The following is a 24,483-nucleotide window of genomic DNA, read 5'->3' as shown; positions in this document are numbered from 1 at the left end:
CATCTTTAGATACCTAAACACCTTTAAACATCAAAATCACTTTTGAAATTGTGACTTAAGCTTCAAAGTCACTTGAGGATCTTTGAGACTGTTCCCCCTTTACTTAAAAAAAGACTTTTGTCATCTTGAAATTCTTAGAATTTGTTCTTACATGTCAGGCCATACCACCCATTTTCCCCCATCTCCTCATAGTCTCCCAAAACAGTTACTGCCTTTTAATAGTATATTACATGGGACACAGCTTGCAATGAAAAGTTTATAAACTTTTCCTTGGGCCACTGTAAGGCACAATTCCATGGAAATGTCTGCAAAGTGTGTTCAGAATGTTGATGTATGTTTTCTACTTTGGGAGAGTGGCAAGTGAGAGGTGATTTATTAGAGCATTGGCATATGGAAGCTAAAAGATGGAGGATGTCATTTAAGAACAGCTTGTCAGTCTGCAGATTGCCTATTCAAATGAAACAGATTCTACAAAATGAGCTAAATAGTTGGTATATATGTATCATAAATATAATAAAATTATTCTTTCCACAGTGTTGACAATGTTGAAAATAAAATAATTTAAAATCCATGTGAAATAGGTATACATTCTCAGAATATTTATTACTACTAATGTTATAACTATTATAAAATGTTGTACTTCAAGAACATTTTTCTGATGATCTCAAAGTTCTTTAGAAACTTTAACAAAGTTTCACAGAATCAGTAAAAAATCAGGTGACTATTATACCCATCTTATAAATGAGTAAATTGAAGCATAGAGAAGATGACTATTCTATGGCCACACATGATAGAAAACCAGATCACCCCATCATTTTTGGCAGGCCTCCACATGGACTTCAGTGGACAGCTCAGCTTAAAAATCAATGGAGCAATTAGACCTAGTGTCAGGAAAAGAAGCTATTTTTTGCCAATGTGTTACAGAAAAGGAGGCATTGCATATCATCAGCACATTAGCTTGAGGAATATTTTGGTCTGGTGTTTTATTTCTGCAAACTTCACAGAACAAAGGAGCAAATAAAGAGTGATTTTTAATATGTTATTGATACTGATTTTTTCTCATGTTCAAGTGATAGTGGTTGTCATTTGCGTGTATTTAAAAAAAACCTGAAAATACATGATACATTTTATACATTATATATAATGGATACATTATATAAGGAGATACATTATATCTTCCATGAACAAATCTATCACAGATAAAAGCATCACAAGACTGATCGTTCTAACATTTCCTCCCATTCTTTCAAAATGATTACCAGACTATAGCTAAAACTGTTGCAATTTGAGGAAATTATAATGATGACTGCTCCTTAGGCTACTTCAAGCCTTCTGTTCTCTGAACAGGTCTAAGAAACCACTCTTCTACTATCTAAACAAGAACATTATATAAAGGGTCATCCATCACATGTAATACGTGTAACTTGGATTTCGATTACTTCTTTCTGGGTTCTTTATTCTGTCCTTCCCTTTGCTTTGGACAAGCTGAATACAATAATGGATCTAGGTCAACACTTCTGACCTATAGTATGCTATTATGTAAAGTATAGAATTACCTACCACCCCACCCACTTCTGGCTGTGTGTGACTGTATGTATAATACATCTGCAGACAAAGGCAGACATTGCTCAATCTGTTTTGGTCACATTTTCAAGCTTATCTTTGTAATTATGAAGAGTAGAGATTTATTTAATAAAAACTGTTAAGAAAAAGATATAACAAAGAGAAATGTCCATTTGTGAATGACTCCCTAGTCCCCACCCTTCTCACTTTGACAGTTGCAGGATGTTGCTTACACATCACTGGATGAAGGGAAGAGATTTTGTACATCAGCAGATTATGAAGTTGTAAATGGTCTGCTTTTGCCCCTGTATACATTGTTGTTTCTCTCTGTGTCACTTTTCTCTCTTTCCAACAACCCTCAGGGTAAGATTGTGTCTATCTCTCCCTCTTTGGCTATTTGGAATAATTACTTGACAGTTTGCAGTCACCTAACTGTGAAGTAATGTTCTACCAATGTGGATCTCTGTTTGGATATATGTTCAACATATTGTTCTCATCTGGATAGGCCTGTGGCTATGAAAACTGTGGCAATACACCATGTGTTAGTACGCTTCCATTTAATATCATTTGAAAGTACTGCTTCTGCTGTTGACTTAGGTTTCCTCTGTGGTCTGTTTTCACTGCACTCATTTCCTTATTTCAGTTATATTTCTATGCTTCTTGTAATAACACTACTCAGAGTGTACCGTTGAGCCTAGTAAACACAAGGACTATGAGGTGGATAGAAAGCTGGCTAGATTGTCAGGCTCAATGGGTAGTGATCAATGGCTCCATGTCTAGTTGGCAGCTGGTATCAAGCTGAGTGCCCCAAGGGTCGGTCCTTGGGCCGGTTTTGTTCAATAGCTTCATTAATGATCTGGAGGATGGCATGGACTGCACCCTCAGCAAGTTTGCAGATGACACTAAACTAGGAGGAGTGGTAGATACACTGGAGCATAGGGTTAGGATACAGAAGGACCTAGACAAATTAGAGGATTGGGCCAAAAGAAATCTGATGAGGTTCAACAATGACAAGTGCAGAGTCCTGCACTTAGGACGAAGAATCCCATGCACCCCTACAGACTAGGGACCGAATGGCCAGGCAGCAGTTCTGCAGAAAAGGATGTAGGGGTTACAGTGGACGAGAAGCTGGATATGAGTCAACAGTGTGCCCTTGTTGTCAAGAAAGATAACAGCATTTTGGGCTCTATATGTAGGGGCATTGCCAGCAGTTCAAGTGACGTGATCGTTCCCCTCTATTCAACATTGATGAGGCCTCATCTGGAGTACTGTGTCCAGGGCTCCACACTACAAGAAGGATGTGGAAAAATTGGAAAGTGCCCAATGGAGGACAACAAAAATGATTAGGGGTCCGGAACACATGAGTTATGAGGAGAGGCTGAGGGAACTGGGATTGTTTAGTCTGCAGAAGAGAAGAATGAGGGGGGATTTGATAGCTGTTTTCAACTCCCTGAAAGGGGGTTCCACAGAGGATGGCTCTAGACTGTTCTCAGTGGTAGTAGATGACAGAACGAGGAGCAATGGTCTCAAGTTGCAGTGGGGGAGGTTTAGGTTGGATATTAGGAAAAACTTTTTCACTAGGAGGATGGTGAAGCACTGGAATGTGTTACCTACGGAGGTGGTGGAATCTCCTTCCTTAGATATTTTTAAGGTCAGGCTTGACAAAGCCCTGGTTGGGATGATTTAGTTGGGGATTGGTCCTGCTTTGAGCAGGGGGTTGGACTAGATGACCTTCTGAGGTCCCTTCCAACCCTGATATTCTATGATTCTATGATTAAATAAAGCTTTCTGATGCATCTTAGAGTTATCCCTCAAGTATTTTATAAATATGTGTTATACAAAGCTATCTTGAAATATGACCATAAACATACAGAGTATGTTTTATTGAATAACAACTTAAATCCATATTTGAGTATCTCAAAGCAGGTTACTATCACAAAAGTAGTCTGGAGCTAAAGAACACTGCAAACTCTGCTCTTTGCACCTGCTGCCATAGCTTCTTTTTGTGAACATAATAAGTATGACTCCTCTACAAAAGAGATGGGTGCAAATCATCAGTTCTCTTATAGTATTTGCAGGTTCTAAATAGTTAAATTGACTGTTGACATAGCTATTACCCAAGGTTCTAACATGTTTTCATACTTTTTTTTAAACTGCCATCTTTAAAAGGCAGGATTTTGCAGGGATTAATATGACATCATAAATTAATCAGTTTTGCCAGTATAGGTGGTTTTAAAATAGGAAATGTGTCTTTTAGTTCTTTCTCCCAGTTATTATACATCATAATTCAGTGCCATAGTCCCAAGATTCATGTGACCTCATTGATCTGAATGTGGCTGTGAGGAGTTATATATGATGACATATGGCTATATTATATTATTAATAATATAATAATATTATTATTATATAATATATACATTATTTTACTGTGATCACTTGTACATATATCTATCTTTCTATATATCTTTACATATACTGAAAGCCTGCTATACTCAAAATCATATAAGCACAGCAAAGACGCCAGCTTCACAGCAACATTCACATCAATGAGGTCACATGGATCTTGGGACTATGGTACTGAATTATAACGGCACTGAATTATGATGTGTCTATCTATCTATCTATCTATCTATATGGACTAGATGACATAACCATTATTTTATTGTGATCACTTATTTATATAGTAATTCCATTTACATTAGTGAGACCACTCATCTGAGTAACTGCTCATCAGTATGAGTAAAGGATTCTAAATCCAGAATGGAGAACAGATATTCTATTTTGAGACTGTAATCCTCTCCAGGGTGCATTGTTTCTACTTTATGTTTGTATAGTGCCTAATACAATGGGGCTCTGATCCCATTTAGGACTTTTGGGAGTCATCATAATATAAATATTTACTGCTAATAATTGATTCCAATAGAACTACATTAATTTAAGCCAGATAATGTTTTAACCTTTTATATATACAATACCCTTCTACACCTAGTTATGTCTTTATTTTTAAATAAAATAATGAGATTTCCTTTATAAATTATTGCATACCTTCTGTGGCATGTGGTGTAATTATGCTACTAAGGCTTAATCCTACAATCCTTATTCACATGATTAGGTTTTACTTATGAGAATATTCCCCTTAATAAACCCTTTTGATTTTACTTGGACTACTGGTGTAAATTAGAGTTCCAAGATCGGTCCCCTTATCCTTTGTCCGTTATTTTAAGGTACCTTAAAATTAAACCAGGCTAACTCATATCAATTTTTGCTCTAATGCTGTGTTCTTGAATTAAAACAATTGTGATTTTTGCCTGGTAAATATGAAACAATTGTAGATCAACTTAAGAAACCTTAAAGTAATACATATTATTTGGCTGGAAACCTTTATTTCAACATTGGCAGTGTCACACTTTATAATGAACACAGTCAATGAAAATGCCAGAAATAAATGGAAAAACTATAATTCCTGAAGACCTTTTGATTTCAGCTTGCAAATTCTATTTGCTTCCCTCTTTTCAAATTTCTTTCTCATTCTTCCAAAATTGTAAGTTTCATGCATGAACAAAATCATATAATACTTCCTCAAGACTTACATGTATTTACTTTCAATAAATTAATTGAGTCCTTGATATACAAAATGGAATCACACATTTATATTCACATTTAACATAGATAGATATCCTCTTCCCACATTAATTGTTTTAATTCCAATAGTTTGATGGAAATCAAAAGGATAAGTCATATTAACTGAACACCATAGAAGTTTTTGTAACTTCTCACTTACTTTGATGAATGTCCTGAAGAGATTGACTGTATATGACCACTATCATGCTCACAAACCAAACCAAAATAGGCCATAGTACAAATGAGATTAAATATTTACAGCACTACCTGGCAAATATCACAGAAAAAGATCCATTTTTTCACATAACTAGAGAAAATGGGGCTTTTTTCTAAGTTAATTATAGGACATCGTGTAATGAATTTTTGAGAAGATAATGACACTATGACTGATGTGTTAATCAGATCTATTAATGCATCTCCTTATTGGACGGTGTGATTTTTTTGTTATGTTAAAAATGCTGCAGCAGGATTCTTCTGTTAATCCACCATTGGATCATTGTGACATTGTACTCCATATGCTTTATGAAAATATGCTTATGAATGTGAATATTCTGTAACTGGAATATGTTTTGTGCAAAACGTATCTTGTAAGGTATCATTACAAAGCTTATAATCTACTGAGTGTGTTCATCCTATTTGTTTGCATGTATTATTTCTGTGTATGGAGTTAGGAAAATAAGATATACATTTGTATCACTGATGTAAACATATTCAGTGAAGGCCATTAAGGGGTCTCCAGAAACACTCACCTGTAAATGACCCTAGTTACTTAAAAGGTTTCCTGTGTATGTGTGGGCCAGCCCATGGGGAATGGAGACTAGGGGTCTTACAGTGACATGTGACCATGTCACCTGATAATGAAATCCATTTTAAATCTGGTACTTTTCCATTTAGAAGGAGGGTGGGGACCCAGAGAGAAAAAAAGATTCCTGCCTTGTGCCAAAGCTATAGAAGGGAGTGGAGCAGGACAAAGGGGGCTGCCAGTCATGAGAAAGCCCTGCTTATCACCTGAGATGTCTGCTGGAACCAGGGGAAAGGATTGGGCCAGACTAGGAAGGAGTCTAGTCTGTGAAAAAAGCTTATTGGAACATCTCTGAGAGTGAGATTTACCTGCCTTTAGTTTCCTACTGTATTAGGCTTAGACTTGTGTGTTTTTGTGTTATTTTGCTTGGTAATTTACTTTGTTCTGTCTGTTATTACTTGTAACCACTTAAATCCTACTTTTTATACTTAATAAAATCACGTTTTGCTTATTAATTGACCTGGAGTAGGTAATTAATTCCTGGGGGAGCAAACAGCTGTGCATATTTCTCTGTCAGTGTTATAGAGGGCGGACAATTTATGCGTTTAACCTGTATAAGCTTTATACAGGGTAAAACAGATTTATTTGGGGTTTAGACCCCATTGGGAACTGGGTATCTGAGTGTTGGAGACAGGAGCACTTCTTAAGCTGTTTTCAGTTAAGTCTGCAGCTTTTCGGGGTCATGGTTCAGATCCTGAGTCTTTGTTGCAGTAGGCTAGCATGTGTGGCTCAACAAGGCAGGGTTCTGGAGTCCAAGCTGGCAAGGAAAATGGACTCAGAGGTAATTTCAGCACATCAGGTCACAGTCCCAAAGGGGGTCTCTGTGACCGAACCCATCACAATCATATTATACTTTTGATTGATATAATGAAGGATCCATTTTCAAATATTTGTTTCCCATACATGTACTTATAAACTGTGATAAGTCACCCCTAAAATTTCTCTTTGTTGAGCTAAATAGATGGAGCTCCTTGACTTTCATTATATGGCATGTTTTCTAATCCTTTAATTTTCTCTGAACCATCTCCAATGTATCAACATCCTTCTTGAATTGTGGACACCAGAACCGGACATGGTATTCCAACAACGGCCGCACCAGTGGCAAATACAGAGGTAAAATAACCTTTCTGCTTCTTCTCAAGATTCGCCTGTTTATGCATCCCAAGATCGCATTATCCCTGTTCAGCCCCCCGCAAGAATACTTTCATCAGCTGCCTATAGACAGGCCATACAAAATTATTTGTGCAGGTTGGATGAGGCCCCTGGACTGCCAGTTACACATTCCTGCTATAAGTATAGGATTACTGTCTCTAAATCAAAGCATCTCAATGATTTCAGTATTTTTTCCTGTGCAAAGTTCACTATTACTTTTATTCATTTTGTGTGAATTTGTATGGCACTGTTCTCACACAAAAAAATATTCTTCCATTATAAAATATTCTATTAATAGTTCCCCCCCCCAGTGATCTAGAACAATCATAATTGCCTGGGTCCACAAATTTAAGATTTCTTCTATTTTCTTCTCTACAAAGCAAGAATAGGAGTGGCTTTCTTATTCCAATTTTGTATCATTGCTGTCTTGACTGCCTGTAGTTGGATGTCCTTTCTGTAAACTCCTTGGTTTGCATTAGCTTAGCTTTTGAAACTGGGAGACAGTGCATCATGTTAATGCACTCAATGTTCTTATCCCCTTCCTTCAACTCACTGATGCTGAGTATTCTGCTTTGCTCAGGTTGTCAGCTAACACCAGTAATTGTCCTGGACAATATTTTATCTCTACTTGGTAGTGTTGGAAGTATATCAATATGCACTAACAAAGGGCTTTGTTATGATTGTCTCTAAGGTTTTGTGGTCCGATTGCATTATTAATGGGTGGCTGTTGGTGTGTTGATGGAATTGTTCCAATCCAAATACCACAGTCAGAAGCTCTCTCTCTTTGTTTGTGCATACCCTGATCAGTATCTGATAGTTTTCTGCTGGCATCAGTGACCAGCTCCTTCAGCAGAAGAGCTGTACCCAATCCTTTCTCTGATGCATGACACTGGAGTGTCAGTGACTGTCCTTGCTGGTAATATTGCAGGACAGAGGCATGAATTATCATTTGTTTCAGCATGTCAAATGCTTGCTGTTGGAGACCTGCCCAGTCCCACTCAATGTCATACCTTATGAGCTGACATATGGATTTTGCTAGTGAAGCCAGGTGTGGACAGAACTTGGACAGAAAATTTATCATGTCTATGAAGCACTGTACCCCTTTCACATCCACTGGGCTTGATATGTCTCTGACAGCCTTGATATTGTTGGGATCTGATTTCAGACTCTCTGCTGTGAACAGATGTCCAGTTTACACTACCTCACATTGTTTGAGTTGTATTTTTTTTTCCGCATTGAGCTTTACGTTCTTGACCTTAGATCACCATAGAAAAGCTTGTAGTTTTCTGTTATGGTCTTGTTCAGCTTCTGTATCATTGATCCCTTTACCTACAATGAGAATATCATCTGCAATTATTTTCACACCAGGCAGTCCTTCCAGTGCATGGGTGAGTTTTCTCTGAAATATCTCCACTGCTGGATTTATGCACATTAGCACGCATAGCAATCTATAGAGACAAAATGGTATTGCAAACTGTCATCATTGTAGACTCTTTATCCAGGCTTATGTAACATGTCTCACATCACAGATGATAAAGTTACTGGCTTTGGAAAGACCTGGCAAGTTATCAGTTGTGGGCAGTGGATAGTGGCATCTTTTCAATGCCTGGGTCAGTGGCTCTGGGTCTCTGCAGATGCCTAATTTGCCTGATGGCTTATTTGCCAATAATGTGTTGTTGCTCAGGTTGTACTGGCCTCTACATCTGTTATGAAACCCTACTCTGCAGACTTTCAAGATACTTGCATACTGAATGACATAGTGCCACTGGAATTTTCCTTTGTAGTAAGCACGCAGTTTCCACTATGGAGTCTACTTCCAGTTGCAGCTTTCCTTCAAGGCACCTTGTGCCTTTGGAAACATCCCTGTGTGCTTTAAAAATTCTCTGTTGTCCAGTGGGGCTCCTCATTTTTCTTCTTGCACTGCAGCAATAATATTTTGGCATTGCACCTTGATCAGATCCATGGCTTGTATGGCTGTATGCCCTAAAAGGGGTCTGTGATGCTTACCATCCATCACCACAAACTTCAGTTGGGACTATCTGTTACTTTTTGGGATTAGTTACTATGAATGTCTCACTTTCCTACAGGCTGTATTATACTCTCATTATGCATTTTTAGGTTTTTCCTGCTCTTTGTAACAGTTGTGTGCAAGTCCAATTCGGGAAACACATTGCAGAAGGCCCTGCTATAAAGATGAAATTGCACAGGGCATGTCCTTATTAACGCTGTTGCCTGCACGGAGGTTAGTATTATCCCTTGCTGATACCTGTCCCATCAGCCTGAACCTGATATGCTCTGGGACTCAAGGACAGTATCACAATGTCATCATCGCTGTCTGATGTGCCCTCCCCTTCTAGTACAAGTCTGACTGAATCTTTCTAGGACTTTCCTATGCTGTCGCATACACTGTTAAATTGTTCTGCTTGCCATATTCCTTGCAATGCTGTCCTAGTGTGGGGCACTTCTCCTTTACCCACTCTTGAGGCTTCTGCTGCATGCATCATGTCTAAGCATATAACTAATGTCAGATCACCTTCCCAGAGCATCCATTCCTGCACATGGTGATTCCATGTGCCGCAGACTATCCTGTCTTGACATAAGGGGCATTTCAAGTTCCCAAAATGTCATGCAGCAGCCAATGTGTATAAGGCAGTAACACAGGAGACTATCTACTCCCTTTTGTAATTGTCTCTTGTGAAAAACTTGTGTCACTCCACTGTTTCTTTCTGCTTTGCAGAGTGGTAGGTCCCCATGGTTCCTAGGACTGCTATGAGGTTTGAGGCATGGTGAGCTTCAGAGTGGTGCAAATCTCTCTGCCTTGTTCCTCAATGAGGTAGAATAATAGTTCTATGTTCCTGCTCTTGTTGTCCTCCTTCATGGACAGGTCTGTGGCTAGCTCAAGCTCCCTCCTTCCACACACCTGGCTAGGATTATATCTGCTTAGACACTGCTACTATGTTTCTTTCATGGAGAGATGATGAATGCAGGCTAAGTTCAACTGGTGGAACTTTATTAAACCCTGTGCACTGCTCTCTCCATGTGGTTGAGTTGCTTCCAGACTAACTCAGTTTCTTGTTCTTTTGGTGTCCTTCGAGTAACAATCCCTCCAGGGAAAATGGGCCCGCTTACTTTAGAATCATAGAATATCAGGGTTGGAAGGGACCTCAGGAGGTCATCTAGTCCAACCTCCTGCTCAAAAGCAGGACCAATCCCCAATTAAATCATCCCAGCCAGGGCTTTGTCAAGCCTGACCTTAAAAACCTCTAAGGAAGGAGATTCCACCACCTCCCTAGGCAACACATTCCAGTGTTTCACCACCCTCCTAGTGAAAAAGTTTTTCCTAATATCCAACCTAAACCTCCCCCACTGCAACTTGAGACCATTACTCCTTGTTCTGTCCTCTTCCACCACTGAGAATAGTCTAGAACCATCCTCTCTGGAACCACCTCGCAGGTAGTTGAAAGCAGCTATCAAATCCCCCCTCATTCTTCTCTTCTGCAGACTAAACAATCCCAGTTCCCTCAGCCTCTCCTCATAAATCATGTGTTCCAGACCCCTAATCATTTTTGTTGCCCTTCGCTGGACTCTCTACAATTTATCCACATCCTTCTTGTAGTGTGGGGCCCAAAACTGGACACAGTACTCCAGATGAGGCCTCACCAATGTCGAATAGAGGGGAACGATCACGTCCCTCGATCTGCTCGCTATGCCCCTACTTATACATCCCAAAATGCCATTGGCCTTCTTGGCAACAAGGGCACACTGCTGACTCATATCCAGCTTCTCGTCCACTGTCACCCCTACATCCTTTTCCGCAGAACTGCTGCCTAGCCATTCGGTCCCTAGTCTGTAGCTGTGCATTGGGTTCTTCCGTCCTAAGTGCAGGACCCTGCGCTTATCCTTATTGAACCTCATCAGATTTCTTTTGGCCCAATCCTCCAATTTGTCTAGGTCCCTCTGTATTCTATCCCTGCCCTCCAGCGTATCTACCACTCCTCCCAGTTTAGTATCATCCGCAAATTTGCTGAGAGTGCAATCCACACCATCCTCCAGATCATTTATGAAGATATTGAACAAAACTGGCCCCAGGACCGACCCCTGGGGCACTCCACTTGACACCGGCTTCCAACTAGACATGGAGCCATTGATCACTACCCTTGAGCCCGACAATCTAGCCAACTTTCTATCCACCTTATAGTGCATTCATCCAGCCCATATTTCTTTAACTTGCTGACAAGAATCCTGTGGGAGACCGTGTCAAAAGCTTTGCTAAAGTCAAGAAACAACACATCCACTGCTTTCTCTTCATCCACAGAAGCAGTAATCTCATCGTAGAAGGCGATTAGATTAGTCAGGCATGACATTCCCTTGGTGAATCCATGCTGACTGTTCCTGATCACTTTCCTCTCATGTAAGTGCTTCAGGATTGATTCTTTGAGAACCTGCTCCATGATTTTTCCGGGGACTGAAGTGAGGCTGACTGGCCTGTAGTTCCCAGGATCCTCCTTCTTCCCTTTTTTAAAGATGGGCACTACATTAGCCTTTTTCCAGTCATCCGGGACTTCCCCAGTTCGCCACGAGTTTTCAAAGATAATGGCCAATGGCTCTGCAATCACAGCCGCCAGTTCCTTTAGCACTCTAGGATGCAACTCATCCCGCCCCATGGACTTGTGCACGTCCAGCTTTTCTAAATAGTCCCTAACCACCTCTTTCTCCACAGAGGGCTGGCCATCTATTCCCTATGTCGTGATGCCCAGCACAGCAGTCTGGGAGCTGACCTTGTTAGTGAAGACAGAGGCAAAAAAAGCATTGAGTACATTAGGTTTTTCCACATCCTCTGTCACTAGGTTGCCTCCCTCATTCATTAAGGGGCCCACACTTTCCTTGGCTTTCTTCTTGTTGCCAACATACCTGAAGAAACCCTTCTTGCTACTCTTAACATCTCTCGCTAGCTGCAGCTCCAGGTGCGATTTGGCCCTCCTGATATCATTCCTACATGCCCGAGCAATATTTTTATACTCTTCCCTGGTCATATGTCCAACCTTCCACTTCTTGTAAGCTTCTTTGTTATGTTTAAGATCCGCTAGGATTTCACTGTTAAGCCAAGCTGGTCGCCTGCCATATTTACTATTCTTTCGACTCATCGGGATGGTTTGTTCCTGTAACCTCAACAGGGATTCCTTGAAATACAGCCAGCTCTCCTGGACTCCTTTCCCCTTCATGTTAGTCCCCCAGGGGATCCTACCCATCCATTCCCTGAGGGAGTCGAAGTCTGCTTTCCTGAAGTCCAGGGTCCATATCCTGCTGCTTACCTTTCCTCCCTGTGTCAGGATCCTGAACTCAACCAACTCATGGTCACTGCCTCCCAGATTCCCATCCACTTTTGCTTCCCCTACTAATTCTTCCCGGTTTGTGAGCAGCAGGTCAAGAAAAGCTCTCTCCCCAGTTGGCTCCTCTAGCCCTTGCACCAGGAAATTGTCCTCTACGCTTTCCAAAAACCTTCTGGATTGTCTATGCACCGCTGTATTGCTCTCCCAGCAGATATCAGGAAAATTAAAGTCACCCATGAGAACCAGGGTGTGCGATCTAGTAGCTTCCGCAAGCTGCCGGAAGAAAGCCTCATCCATGTCATCCCCCTTGTCCAGTGGTCTATAGCAGACTCCTACCACTACATCACTCTTGTTGCTCACACTTCTAAACTTAATGCAGAGACATTCAGGTTTTCCTGCAGTTTCCTACCGGAGCTCTGAGCAGTCATACTCCTCCCTTACATACAGTGCTACTCCCCCACCTTTTCTGCCCTGCCTGTCCTTCCTGAACAGTTTATAACCATCCATGACAGTACTCCAGTCATGTGAGTTATCCCACCAAGTCTCTGTTATTCCAATCACGTCATAATTCCTTGACATCACCAGGACCTCCAGTTCTCCCTGCTTGTTTCCAAGGCTTTGTGCATTCGTATATAAGCACTTGAGATAACCTGCTGATCGCCCCTCATTCTCAGTATGAGGCAGGAGCCCTCCCCTCACAGACATTCCTGCCTGTGCTTCCTTCCGGTATCCCGCTTTCCCACTTACCTCAGGGCTTTGGTCTCCTTCCCCCAGTGAACCTATTTTAAAGCCCTCCTCACTAGGTTAGCCAGCCTGCTTGCAAAGATGCTCTTCCCTCTCTTCGTAAGGTGGAGCCCGTCTCTGCCTAGCACTCCTCCTTCATGGAACACCATCCCATGGTCAAAGAATCCAAAGCCTTCTCTCCGACACCACCTGCGTAGCCATTCGTTGACTTCCATGATTCGACGGTCCCTACCCAGGCCTTTTCCTTCCACGGGGAGGATGGACGAGAACACCACTTGCGCCTCAAACTCCTTTATCCTTCTTCCCAGAACCACGTAGTCCGCAGTGATCCGCTCAAGGTCATTCTTGGCAATATCATTGGTGCCCACGTGGAGAAGTAGGAAGGGGTAGCGATCCGAGGGCTTGATGAGTCTCGGCAGTCTCTCTGTCACATCGCGAATCTTAGCCCCCGGCAAGCAGCAGACTTCTCGGTTTTCCCGGTCAGGGCGGCAGATAGATGACTCAGTCCCCCGGAGTAGAGAGTCCCCGACCACCACCACCCGCCTCGTTCTCTTGGGAGTGGTGGTCGTGGAACCCCCCCATCTCAGGACAGTGCATCTCATGCCTTCCAACCAGCGGAGTCTCCTTCTGCTTTCTCCCACCAGACGTATCATCTGGTCCACTCTCCGCAATGGTACCTGTGGAGAGAACATGAAAGCGGTTAGTTACCTGTGTCCGCGTTGCTGGAACCCGGAGATTCCCCCTTCTTCTTCTGGAGGTCACATGTTGCGAAGCTTCTTCACTGGCCTCTTGGCTCCACTGTGCAACCTGCTCTAAATCTTTAGAGCTTTGTGCCCGTAGAAGCATATCCTGACTTTAATTCCACTGATCATGATACAGCTGTAGCAATTATCATTGTTAATATATTTTCTGCTATATTGCTCAATGACATTTTTCGGTCTGGCAATAATAAGAAAATCAATATTCCTCTGCAAATCTTCTGATGACTTTGGTATTCCATAATGCACCTCAGCATGCTCTAAAATCACAAAAAAATAAATATAATTAGCTAGAATCAGCCCTTGGATTGAATACTAAAAAAAAAAAAAAAAGGCCTGGCAAGAATCACAATTTAGAGATAGGGAGTATCAGAGTTAAAAAAAAATAAAAAAAAGAAGGCTAAGCACCTAAGGACTTGGTGTCCTGAAAAGGGTACAGTTTGCAATCTCCTTACTATGCATGGAAGTGGGAAATTTAATTAGACTTTAAAACAACGTAACACCATGCCAAGTATTATTACCCATACAACTAAGACAATTCACAGAACTAAACTGAAGCTTAAGAGTACACTGGGCTACCTTGCCTTTCAATCCAGCCCTGAGAAAAAAGCTCATTGAGAGCCTGAGCCCACTTATCAATGTTGAAGGAAGGGGTAAAACAAATTAAAAATAAGCCAAAACTCCAAATCTAGGGATCTGATTCTCCACTCACACCAGTGTGTATTAAAAGTAATTTACTTTAATGGAGTCAAGTTACACCAGTCTTAAATTGGTGTAAGTGAAAGATGAATCAGATCCAGGAATTCAGGGTCCTATCCTAGTCCTTGTGCTTTTGGTTCTGGTATGGAAGGAAAAATGATTTTGTAGTTTAGCCATAGTTGTCAGAAAATATGGGTTCTATTTCCAGCTGTTTTACAGACTTCCTGTGAGGCCTCTGAGCAGCCATTTTATGTCTGTGACTCAGTTCCAAATCAGCAAAATAGGAATTATAATATTGATCTAAGTCACAAGAGTATTATGAGGTACTTAGATTCCCGTGGCAAGTGCCACAGAACTGCAGCATGGCCTAGTTTAATTCCCTTGCTGAGGAAAAAAAAGTCAAGTAGTCCTAAATATGAACTATTCTTGATTGGTATTACAATAGCAGCTAGACTTTCGGATCAATATTGGGCCCAATTGTACTGGGTGCTGTGCAAATATATAATATTTTTGGTGCCTGTCCCAAGCTGGTGCTTAATTTATATATACTAGTAACTGAAATAATTAGTTCCATGCAATACTCAGATACATAGAGAGAACACTATGGGCTTGACAAGGGAGATTTAAGTATTGCAATATGAGCTAACTGTTATGCACCTTGCAGCCTAATGGAATTCACAACCAAGGTTAAGCATCTAAAAAAGGGATTAACAGAAGCCAGCACACTGAGTGGGGAGCAGCCCAAATGAGCCAATAGAAAATGCCTGGGGAAGTGGTGTGGTATAAGCCTGGCCTTTCAAAGAGAGTGTGTGTAAGGGTATGTCTACACTGAAATAAAAGTTCCATGGCATGGCTATGGCTGGCCCAGATCATCTGATTTGGGCTAGGAAGCAGCAGGGCTAAAAATTACTGTGTAGACGTTCTCTCTCGTACTAGAGACCAGAGCCTGGGACGCTCCTCCCTCGCAGGTGTTTAATTGCTGAGTAGATATGGCTTAAATCTGGGCCAGAGGGAAGCACCTCCTCCCATTTCGTATTCACAACCACAAATGTTTCCTTGGCATTAGGCACCTAAGCCAGGTCAGGGTGCTGAACCCCGCCTCTCCTACTTGTGAGATGAGTGTCTAACCACTGGGATATAGAGTCATCCTCGTTTTTTCTTTGGCCCAATGATTATTTAAATATTTCATACAAACTAGAACAGCTTCAATAGAAGAGATTGACTCATCCCAAAATACTCTCCTATAGGTGGCAGCTAAACAATGGTTTTGTGAATGCCAGTGATGCCTAAATGTTGGACTTGGACACCTAAAATCCCCCTCGTATATCTAGCCCATGTGTAATTGTTACTCACATTATGTAACGACTGGCACATTCATTTCTCCACAGTTAACTGAAATGCCCATAACCCCAAGTTATACTGGGAAGATAGCCATATATTGATACAGGATACAATGGAAATCATTCATTTATATGTCCTGCTGGTAATGCTTTGTTTTTCCTGAAAAGCAAAAGTATGATTTGAAGAATGCAAAATTAATACCTTATCTGCAAATTGCAGCCTGAGGCAAGATTGCAGCTAATTAGAAAAAAAAATATTACTTTAGAAATAGAATCAGAGAGTGGACCTTGAAAAGAAAACAGCTCCAAGAAAAAATTACATAATTGACTTCCATATAACGTGACTGATATTCTATGAACATTAAAACTGGTCAAAATTTTCTCTCTGAAATATTTTTTCAATTGATTTTTTTTTTAACCACAATGAAAGTTTTCATTCTGGTCCAAATTTTCTATTTTTTTTTTCTACACAAAAACAGATATGGAAAAAAAAATTTTTTGTAAATAAATGTTTGATAATTTTCTGGTCTTTGTTTTTAAAAAATGGGGGGAGGGTAGCTTTTGAAAACAGAACATCACTAATTTTTTTTTAACATATGGGTGTTTAAAAACAAACTTTTTTGGTTTTGACTTTTCATTGAAAAAATACACATAATATTTTGTAGAATATTTAGAATTTTTACAAGTCTAATAAACTTATGGAAGAAAACCAGATCTCTCTTACAGCCCCTCAGATCATAAATTCTTTAGAAGTCTTTAATTGCCAAAAAAACCTGCCTTTTTTCAAGTTGCAGGTACATCCATTCAAAATATAGAATAGATTCTGCAAGCCTCATTTTACTGCCTGTAAGGATTATTTCACATGGAGCATACACTGTAGATGTGGTGTCTTGATACATTTTTATAAATGCTGTAATTCATCAACATTCCTTACTGTTGAACCACGGCTATTTTCCCCTGTGATAAGTCATAATACTATAATGAAGAAATAATCATGTTTGCCTTGATGGCTGTTTTATGCAATCTTTTTCTGCTGCAGACACCTTCCTCCATCTGCACCACTGTAGTAATTAGTTTTGGTTGTGTTCTCCTCCATCTGGGAGTTAGTAGGAATTTGGCCATAACTAATAAGTTTTACTGACAACCCTAATAATATTTCTAGGGACTCCACTGGGATTCTTAGTGGTGTAATCATGTTAATATGATCACAAATTACATTCTAGTAATCCTGTATTTATTAAAGAGGATTCCCACTGGAAGAATAAAGGAGCCTGTCTTCATACTTTTCAGATTTTCTCAGAACCACTCCCAAATTCTTTGAGAGCTCTCACATTATTTTCTACTTGTTCTCTTCGATTCTTACACAAATGTAATATGAGTCCAATGTATCCAACATTTCTTCTGGCTCCTCAAATGTACTTTCATTTTCCAGGGTCACAGACAAGGAAAACTTATTCTGATAATTAGCCAAATCCCTGAAAGGTGGTGTGGAGCTATCCTTAATTCACATTGAAGAAAGTGGGAGTGATGGGTTTGATTGATTATAATTGTTCTTATTGTGGTAGCACCTAAAGGTCCTAAATGAAATCTGGTCTCTAAACCACTATGTGCTATTCAGATACATAAGAAAATAAAAAAGACAAGATGGGAAAAGCATGAAAGAAAGTATTATTTAGTTGGGGATTGGTCCTGCTTTGAGCAGGGGATTGGACTAGATGACCTCCTGAGGTCCCTTGCAACCCTGATATTCTATAATTCTATGATTATTTTGCCCATTTTACAGAGGGGGAACTGAGGCACAGAGAGGTTAAGTGACTTGCCCAACTTCACATACAAAGTCCATGGCTGGGCAGGAAATTCTGATCACATCTCCTGAGTTCCAGTCATGCCTTAGCCACAAAACCATCTTTTCCCTCTAATTAATCTCTGATTACAGCTATTTGAACATATGGAATGAATGGTCAGCAACATGTATAATAGAACAGAGTAAAATCCTAACATTTCAACAGTTGTTTTCATCCCAACATGGGGACAAAAAAGTTGAAAATCCCAAGACCCCCCTAAACTTGATTCAGAGCTGTCAAAATGTTTCATTTCAACATCTTTGATGAAAATGACACAGTTCCTAAATCAAAATCTTTAGCTTCTTTGCTGAAATGATCTAAAATACTTAATTTTGAGTCATTTCAATGTTAAACTGCATTTCCCTATGGAACATTGCCTCATAAATGTTCTAGTTTTGGCCTTCATTCTCTCCTATGGGACAGGATCCTTGGCCAGAGTACATCATCATGCATTCACAATCATGTGACTCCCCTGATGCACCACACTTCTTGGTCAGAGAGAAATTGTCACATCGCCTTCTGGGAGCTGTAGTCCTCCAGGTATCAGATGGCAGAACTGTAACTCCTAGAAGACAAAGTGCCAAAGGCAAATGCAGTTTAATGTTTCATTGAACTAATTCCAGATGAAAAGTTCCAAAAATTAAACATTCAGATTTGGGTCAAATTCACCCAAAATGAAATATTTCATTTCAATTTCCCAGATAGGAAATTGAAAACTTTTCGCAGAAATTTTGAGTTTTGTGGAATCTTTTTATTTTCTGTGGTAAAATAATTCTAACAGAAAGTTTCTGACCAGCTCTCACGTATAACATGTACAATGAATTTTATATAAAGATCTTAACAGAACTAGAATTTCACACATAGAATACAACATATGTTTTTCAAATAAACACAAAAAAATAATTAATTCATCAATTAAGCTGAACTTACTGAGAAACATTAATCCACTGATTAACACCTAAAAAGTCAGTTATTAATAGATATTTTCTACTATTAATGATAGTGGAGATAATGTTACTTCTTTTGTAATGTGCTTTGAACTTTCTAGATGAAACGTACTATAAAAAAGTAAGTTATTAATTATTATTACTGACACATTTAAAATCAATTAATTAAGTCCAGGTAAAGAATTTGTAAAGGTATTTGTGTATATTGTACAGAAATATTTTAGACAAACTAAATGCTGAAATATTTTAAAATTGGCCTGAACATATATAAATAAAAGATTAGTGCTGTGCTCCTTCAGCCAATATATTGTACTTCATGTCTTTCTTCAAGAGGCAACTGATTTGACTTATTGAATAGTTTAAATCTTACTGTAATTGGCTTTGGCATTACTATCACTACTGTAATCTATAATTTGAGAAGGTGTCAAGGTTCCTCCCCCACTCTGAACTCTAGGGTACAGATGTGGGGACCTGCATGAAAAACCTTCTAAGCTTATCTTTACCAGCTTAGGTCAAAACTTCCCCAAGGTACAAAATATTACACCCTTTGTCCTTGGATTGGCCGCTACCAGCACCAAACAAATACTGGTTACTGGGGAAGAGCTGTTTGGACACGTCTTTCCCCCCAAAATACTTCCCAAAACCTTGCACCCCACTTCCTGGACAAGGTTTGGTAAAAAGTCTCACCAATTTGCCTAGGTGACTTCAGACGCAGTCCCTTGGATCTTAAGAACAATGAACAATCCTCCCAACACTTGCACCCCCCCTTTCCTGGGAAATGTTGGATAAAAAGCCTCACCAATTTGCATAGGTGACCACAGACCCAAACCCTTGGATCTGAGAACAATGAAAAAGCATTCAGTTTTCTTACAAGAAGACTTTTAATAAAAATAGAAGTAAATAGAAATAAAGAAATCCCCCCTGTAAAATCAGGATGGTAGATATCTTACAGAGTAATTAGATTCAAAACATAGAGAACCCCTCTAGGCCAAAACCTTAAGTTACAAAAAAGATACACAGACAGAAATAGTTATTCTATTCAGCACAATTCTTTTCTCAGCCATTTAAAGAAATCATAATCTAACACGTACCTAGCTAGATTGCTTACTAAAAGTTCTAAGACTCCCTTCCTGGTCTATCCCCAGCAAAGACAGAATATAGACAGACACACAGACCCTTTGTTTCTCTCCCTCCTCCCAGCTTTTGAAAGTATCTTGTCTCCTCATTGGTCATTTTGGTCAGGTGCCAGCGAGGTTACCTTTAGCTTCTTAACCCTTTACAGGTGAGAGGAGCTTTCCCCTGGCCAGGAGGAATTTTAAAGGGGTTTACCCTTCCCTTTATATTTATGACAGAAGGTCTGACTGCAGTCTGAAACATTATTTTCTGCTCTAGAAATCCTTTCAGCAGATTTTTTTTCACTTCCACTGACCTGCAAATAATCAAGAACATGAAAGTGAAGGGGAATCATGTTGTAAGGGGCAGATTGGCTAGCTCACAAGCCAACAAGCTGTGCTAAAAGTGGAGGCTATTGCACACAGATACCCAGTATCATGCCCCCCTTCTCCTACAGTGAAGTCAAGTACCCAAATGAAATGCAATTCTGACTCTTGGGGAGTGGGGCGGTGTTTGCTTGGTAATGGTAGTACTGGGACCTGCGACTGTTGGGCGTGGGGCATGATGCTGTTGAATGACTCTTATGGAAATCAGGGATTTTTTCCCCTCCTTTCTCATAATTGATCCAGGATTACATTGGTTACTAGGACTAGAAGAAATGATGTAATGAATACTATGAATGTTTAAATTACAGACATACCAGTACGTAGAAAGTTGTGCGGGCTCTAAAAGCATTGGTATTGCTTTGCCAGTTCATAATGCCCATTGACCATGGCAAACCATGAAATCTGAGACCTTTGAGTGTGTATGTCAGCTACTTTAATTATTTTGTTATTAAATATTAATCTGTAGCATTTGCTTCATTTCACAGATTTAAAGAAAAGTTTATAAGTGTTCTTCTCCCAGAAAAGTCTAAGAGCATTTATACAGGGGGAAATTGACCAGAATAGCTGTTTCAGAATAAACTATTCCAGATTAGCTCTGTGTATGGACACTCTTATGGAATAAGAGTAGCAGATTAAATCAGACACACATTCTCTTATTCTGGAGTAAGAGTGCCTACATGGGAGCTTATTCTGGACTAGGTATTATGGAGTAGTTTATTCCACACTAGATATTTCAGTTAATTGTCCTGTGTAGCTAGGCCCTAAGAGTCTGTTTGAGTCCCATACTGAGTAACAGAAATGACAAATGATCTTACTGGTGCAGGCAGAATCCTGTCACTAACCTTCCCTAGGACGAGCACCTCAATAATATAGAACAGAAAGAAAACTTTGCTTTAAGGAGGAAATTGTGTTAACCCAGTAAGATGCCTAAACCACTGTCTGCAGCTGGAATACCAACTGTTATGCTTATTGCTGCCTGAAAGCACTAAAGAGGCCTTTCTGACGCCTTAGCACAACTAATAGACCAGGAGGGGAATAGAAAGTGAGTGACCATGAGCAGTAAACATGACCCTGTCCCCTCCTGACTTGAGTTGCTTTTCCTAATCATGTGGTTTTACAAGATGGGAAGTCTGAAAATAGTTAACTATTGCTATCCAGCTGGTTAACTGATGGAAAATTCCCCACCTGACAGACTGGGAAAACTCCCCACTTAACTTAGCTTCTGCTCAGCAGTTTTGGTGGGTTTTTTTGATGATCAAGCTAAGTCATACTAACAAATTGAGTATAAAAAGAAAGAAATTTGGGATCGGTCGACACTTGGACACCTGGACAGCTCTCAAGGCCCCCTGCAGATGAAAAGCCAGCCACTGGATATTTACAGTTATCTACTCAAGACCTCCACAAGAATCTGGGTAAATATGAATATGGGGTAAATTTTGGGTGCTCTACTAACCTGTTGTGGATGTGTGTAAGTGCTGGAGACTAAATAAAGTAGAAGCTTTGAGTGAAAGCACTTTTGTTTGCCTGCTTGCATCAACTGTCCATTGGCCATTAATTTATTTCCTGCCACTGCCTCACAAAGAGTAAAGTTACCAACTGCTTTGGGTTCAGCAAAACTCCAGGTAACATTTCTAACTCATAGCATGAACAACAAGCATATGCACCTCTCCTGACCACCACTTCTCCAGACCAATTGCAATCAGAGGTCTGCTCCTTCCAGCTGCCTACCAGAAGCCCTGAGCAAGCAGTTCTTGTTCCTTCTTCACACCCTGAGCACCTGACTGAACAGCCACTTGAGTGCACTCGGGAAAGCAACTTAAAGATGATGCAACCTGGGCTATATCCCACACTGCCCAATTCAGGGCTTTGCCTAAATAGTACAACTGAGCCACATTCATCCTTGTAGATTTTTTTTTCATTTGAGGTTTAGGTCCTACCACTTCACTGAAAATGAAGTTGTTTGTATTAAATGAACTTTAGCTTAGCTGTGCATCTAGTTTCCATTCTTTACTGATATTCCCAGATTTTGCAGCTTCTGTGATACATAGAAACCATGCGATTTTACTGTGCCATGTGTAAAGCTGTTTCCTATGTACTTCTACCAGAACAGATGTGTGTCATGAACAGATGTGTGTTAAATTGTTCAGTATTAATACTGGCTATCACTTATAGATGTAGACACATTCACTGACCACAGAGTAGTGATGACAGAAGACTAACACCAACACTATGGAACTGCTGTGTAAAAAAGGGACAACTGGTTTATTATTAAATAAATGCACTTGAACATCTGCTAGATTGAAGTAACTGAAATATTTGTGTCATAAAAGGTTAATCATAAGTATATATTTCTTACCATTCTCCTGAGAAACGTTTGCATTCCAGTTTCTAGTTCTTATCCATTGAAAGTATGTACTTATGCATTTATATACATTTGAATTCTACCAGATACTACTTTTTAAAAATTATTTTTTTTAAAAAATCAGAAATTATTGCAAATAAGTTCTAAAGAGCAGAAGTAAAACCTGCGCTGATGTGTCATTCCTACTGTTATGTCAATCTGATGAATACCACAAACCAGTGAAAATAGATAACATCCTCATTTCTTCCTGATAGACCTGACTGTTGTATCAACCAGGCAAGATACTAACAAGCTTCAACAGGACTTTATTTTCAAAGTGGAAACCTCTTTACGAAGCTACTGCTGCATCCCCTGTAGCTTTCTCCCAGCCTCTCAACTCCTCCCCTATCCTTCCTGTTTCCTGTCCTTTCAGACTCCCAACAGCCAGTGCTCCCAGTTCTAATAATTTCAAGCAACATCTAAACACCACATTCCGTCCTCTCTTAAAAAACTCTCCCAATGAAAATAAACATTATTGTTCTAACCACAGGAATAAATATGAAACAAGACACTATACTGTTGGCAGAAATATTACACTGAAAACACTGGAGATATTACATAACATAGTCTTTAGTCCAGACAGGTGGTTGTCTGGGTCTGACAGGCCGTCTCTCAAGCCCCGGTTCCAGTGCAATGTCTTGTGCTGGTACGACGGTGAAGTCATCCAATGCAGATTGGGTGTTGGCATAATCTCTTCTTGGTGCATAGGCAGATGCAAGATAAGAAGCATTCCGTACCCGCCCATCAGAAAGTCAATAGGTGTAAGGTCCCTTCTTCTCTATGATTTTAAGGGGAGCTGTGAATTTATGGTCCCCTTTGCGTAAAATTCCAGGTTTTTGTATTCCAATGAAGGAACCACACTCAAATTTTGATTCCTTAGCACCCTGCTGCTTGTCTGTGAAAGCCTTAGACTTTGCTTGGTTCTGTTAAACTGTTTTTCTCACATCTTCCTCGTTTGAGGCATCAGGTCATGCCTTTAACAATCCAGCAATGTTCAGTTTAGTATTCATCTGTTTCCCATGCAGTAACTCTGTGGGTGATCTCTGCATTGTGGCATGTCGTGTAGCCCAGTATGCTTGCAAGAAATTAGTAGTGAAGGGTATCCACAATCACCCTTCCAGTTTAGCCATTTGCAAACTCTCTTTCAAACTTCTATTCAACTGTTTGATTTCCACATTGGCTTAAGGGTAATATAGGGATGACCTTCGGTGTAAAATGTTCCTCTGTGCTAAAAAAATTTCAAACTTCAGGGAAGTAAATTGACTACCATTATGTGAAACCAACACTTTGGGGTTACCTTCCCTGCTAAACACTGAAGAGAGGAAATTAATTACTGTAGCAGAAGAGATTCGTGATGTAAACACTACCTCAGGCCATTTATTGAAATAGTCTATTAAAGTGATGGCATAATGGTAGTCAGTTGGAGCAGTATCAAAGGGTCCTACAATGTCAATTGCCACTTTTTCCCATGAAGATTCAGGAAGAGGAACAGGCTGTAATGGAGGGGTACATGTCACTGCTATCTTATCATGCATTTGGCAAGTGACACAGGATTTTATGAGTGCTTCAGTTTGAGAGTCCATCCCTGGCCACCAATACAGATTTGGTACTCATTGTTTGGTTCGGACAATTCCTTGATGAGTATCGTGTGCCAGGTGTATGAGTTTTGACTGTAATTCTTCTGGCACAAGGAGCCAGTGTGTACCTCGTAGCACATAGCCATCAAACAAAGAAAGTTCATCCCAAACTCTAAAATAAGGCAGCAAAACTGGATCAAGGTTTT

This window comes from Lepidochelys kempii, chromosome 2 (genome assembly GCF_965140265.1).
Source record: "Lepidochelys kempii isolate rLepKem1 chromosome 2, rLepKem1.hap2, whole genome shotgun sequence".
NCBI classification, from domain to species: domain Eukaryota; kingdom Metazoa; phylum Chordata; order Testudines; family Cheloniidae; genus Lepidochelys; species Lepidochelys kempii.
Note: the sequence above shows the minus strand (reverse complement) of the source record.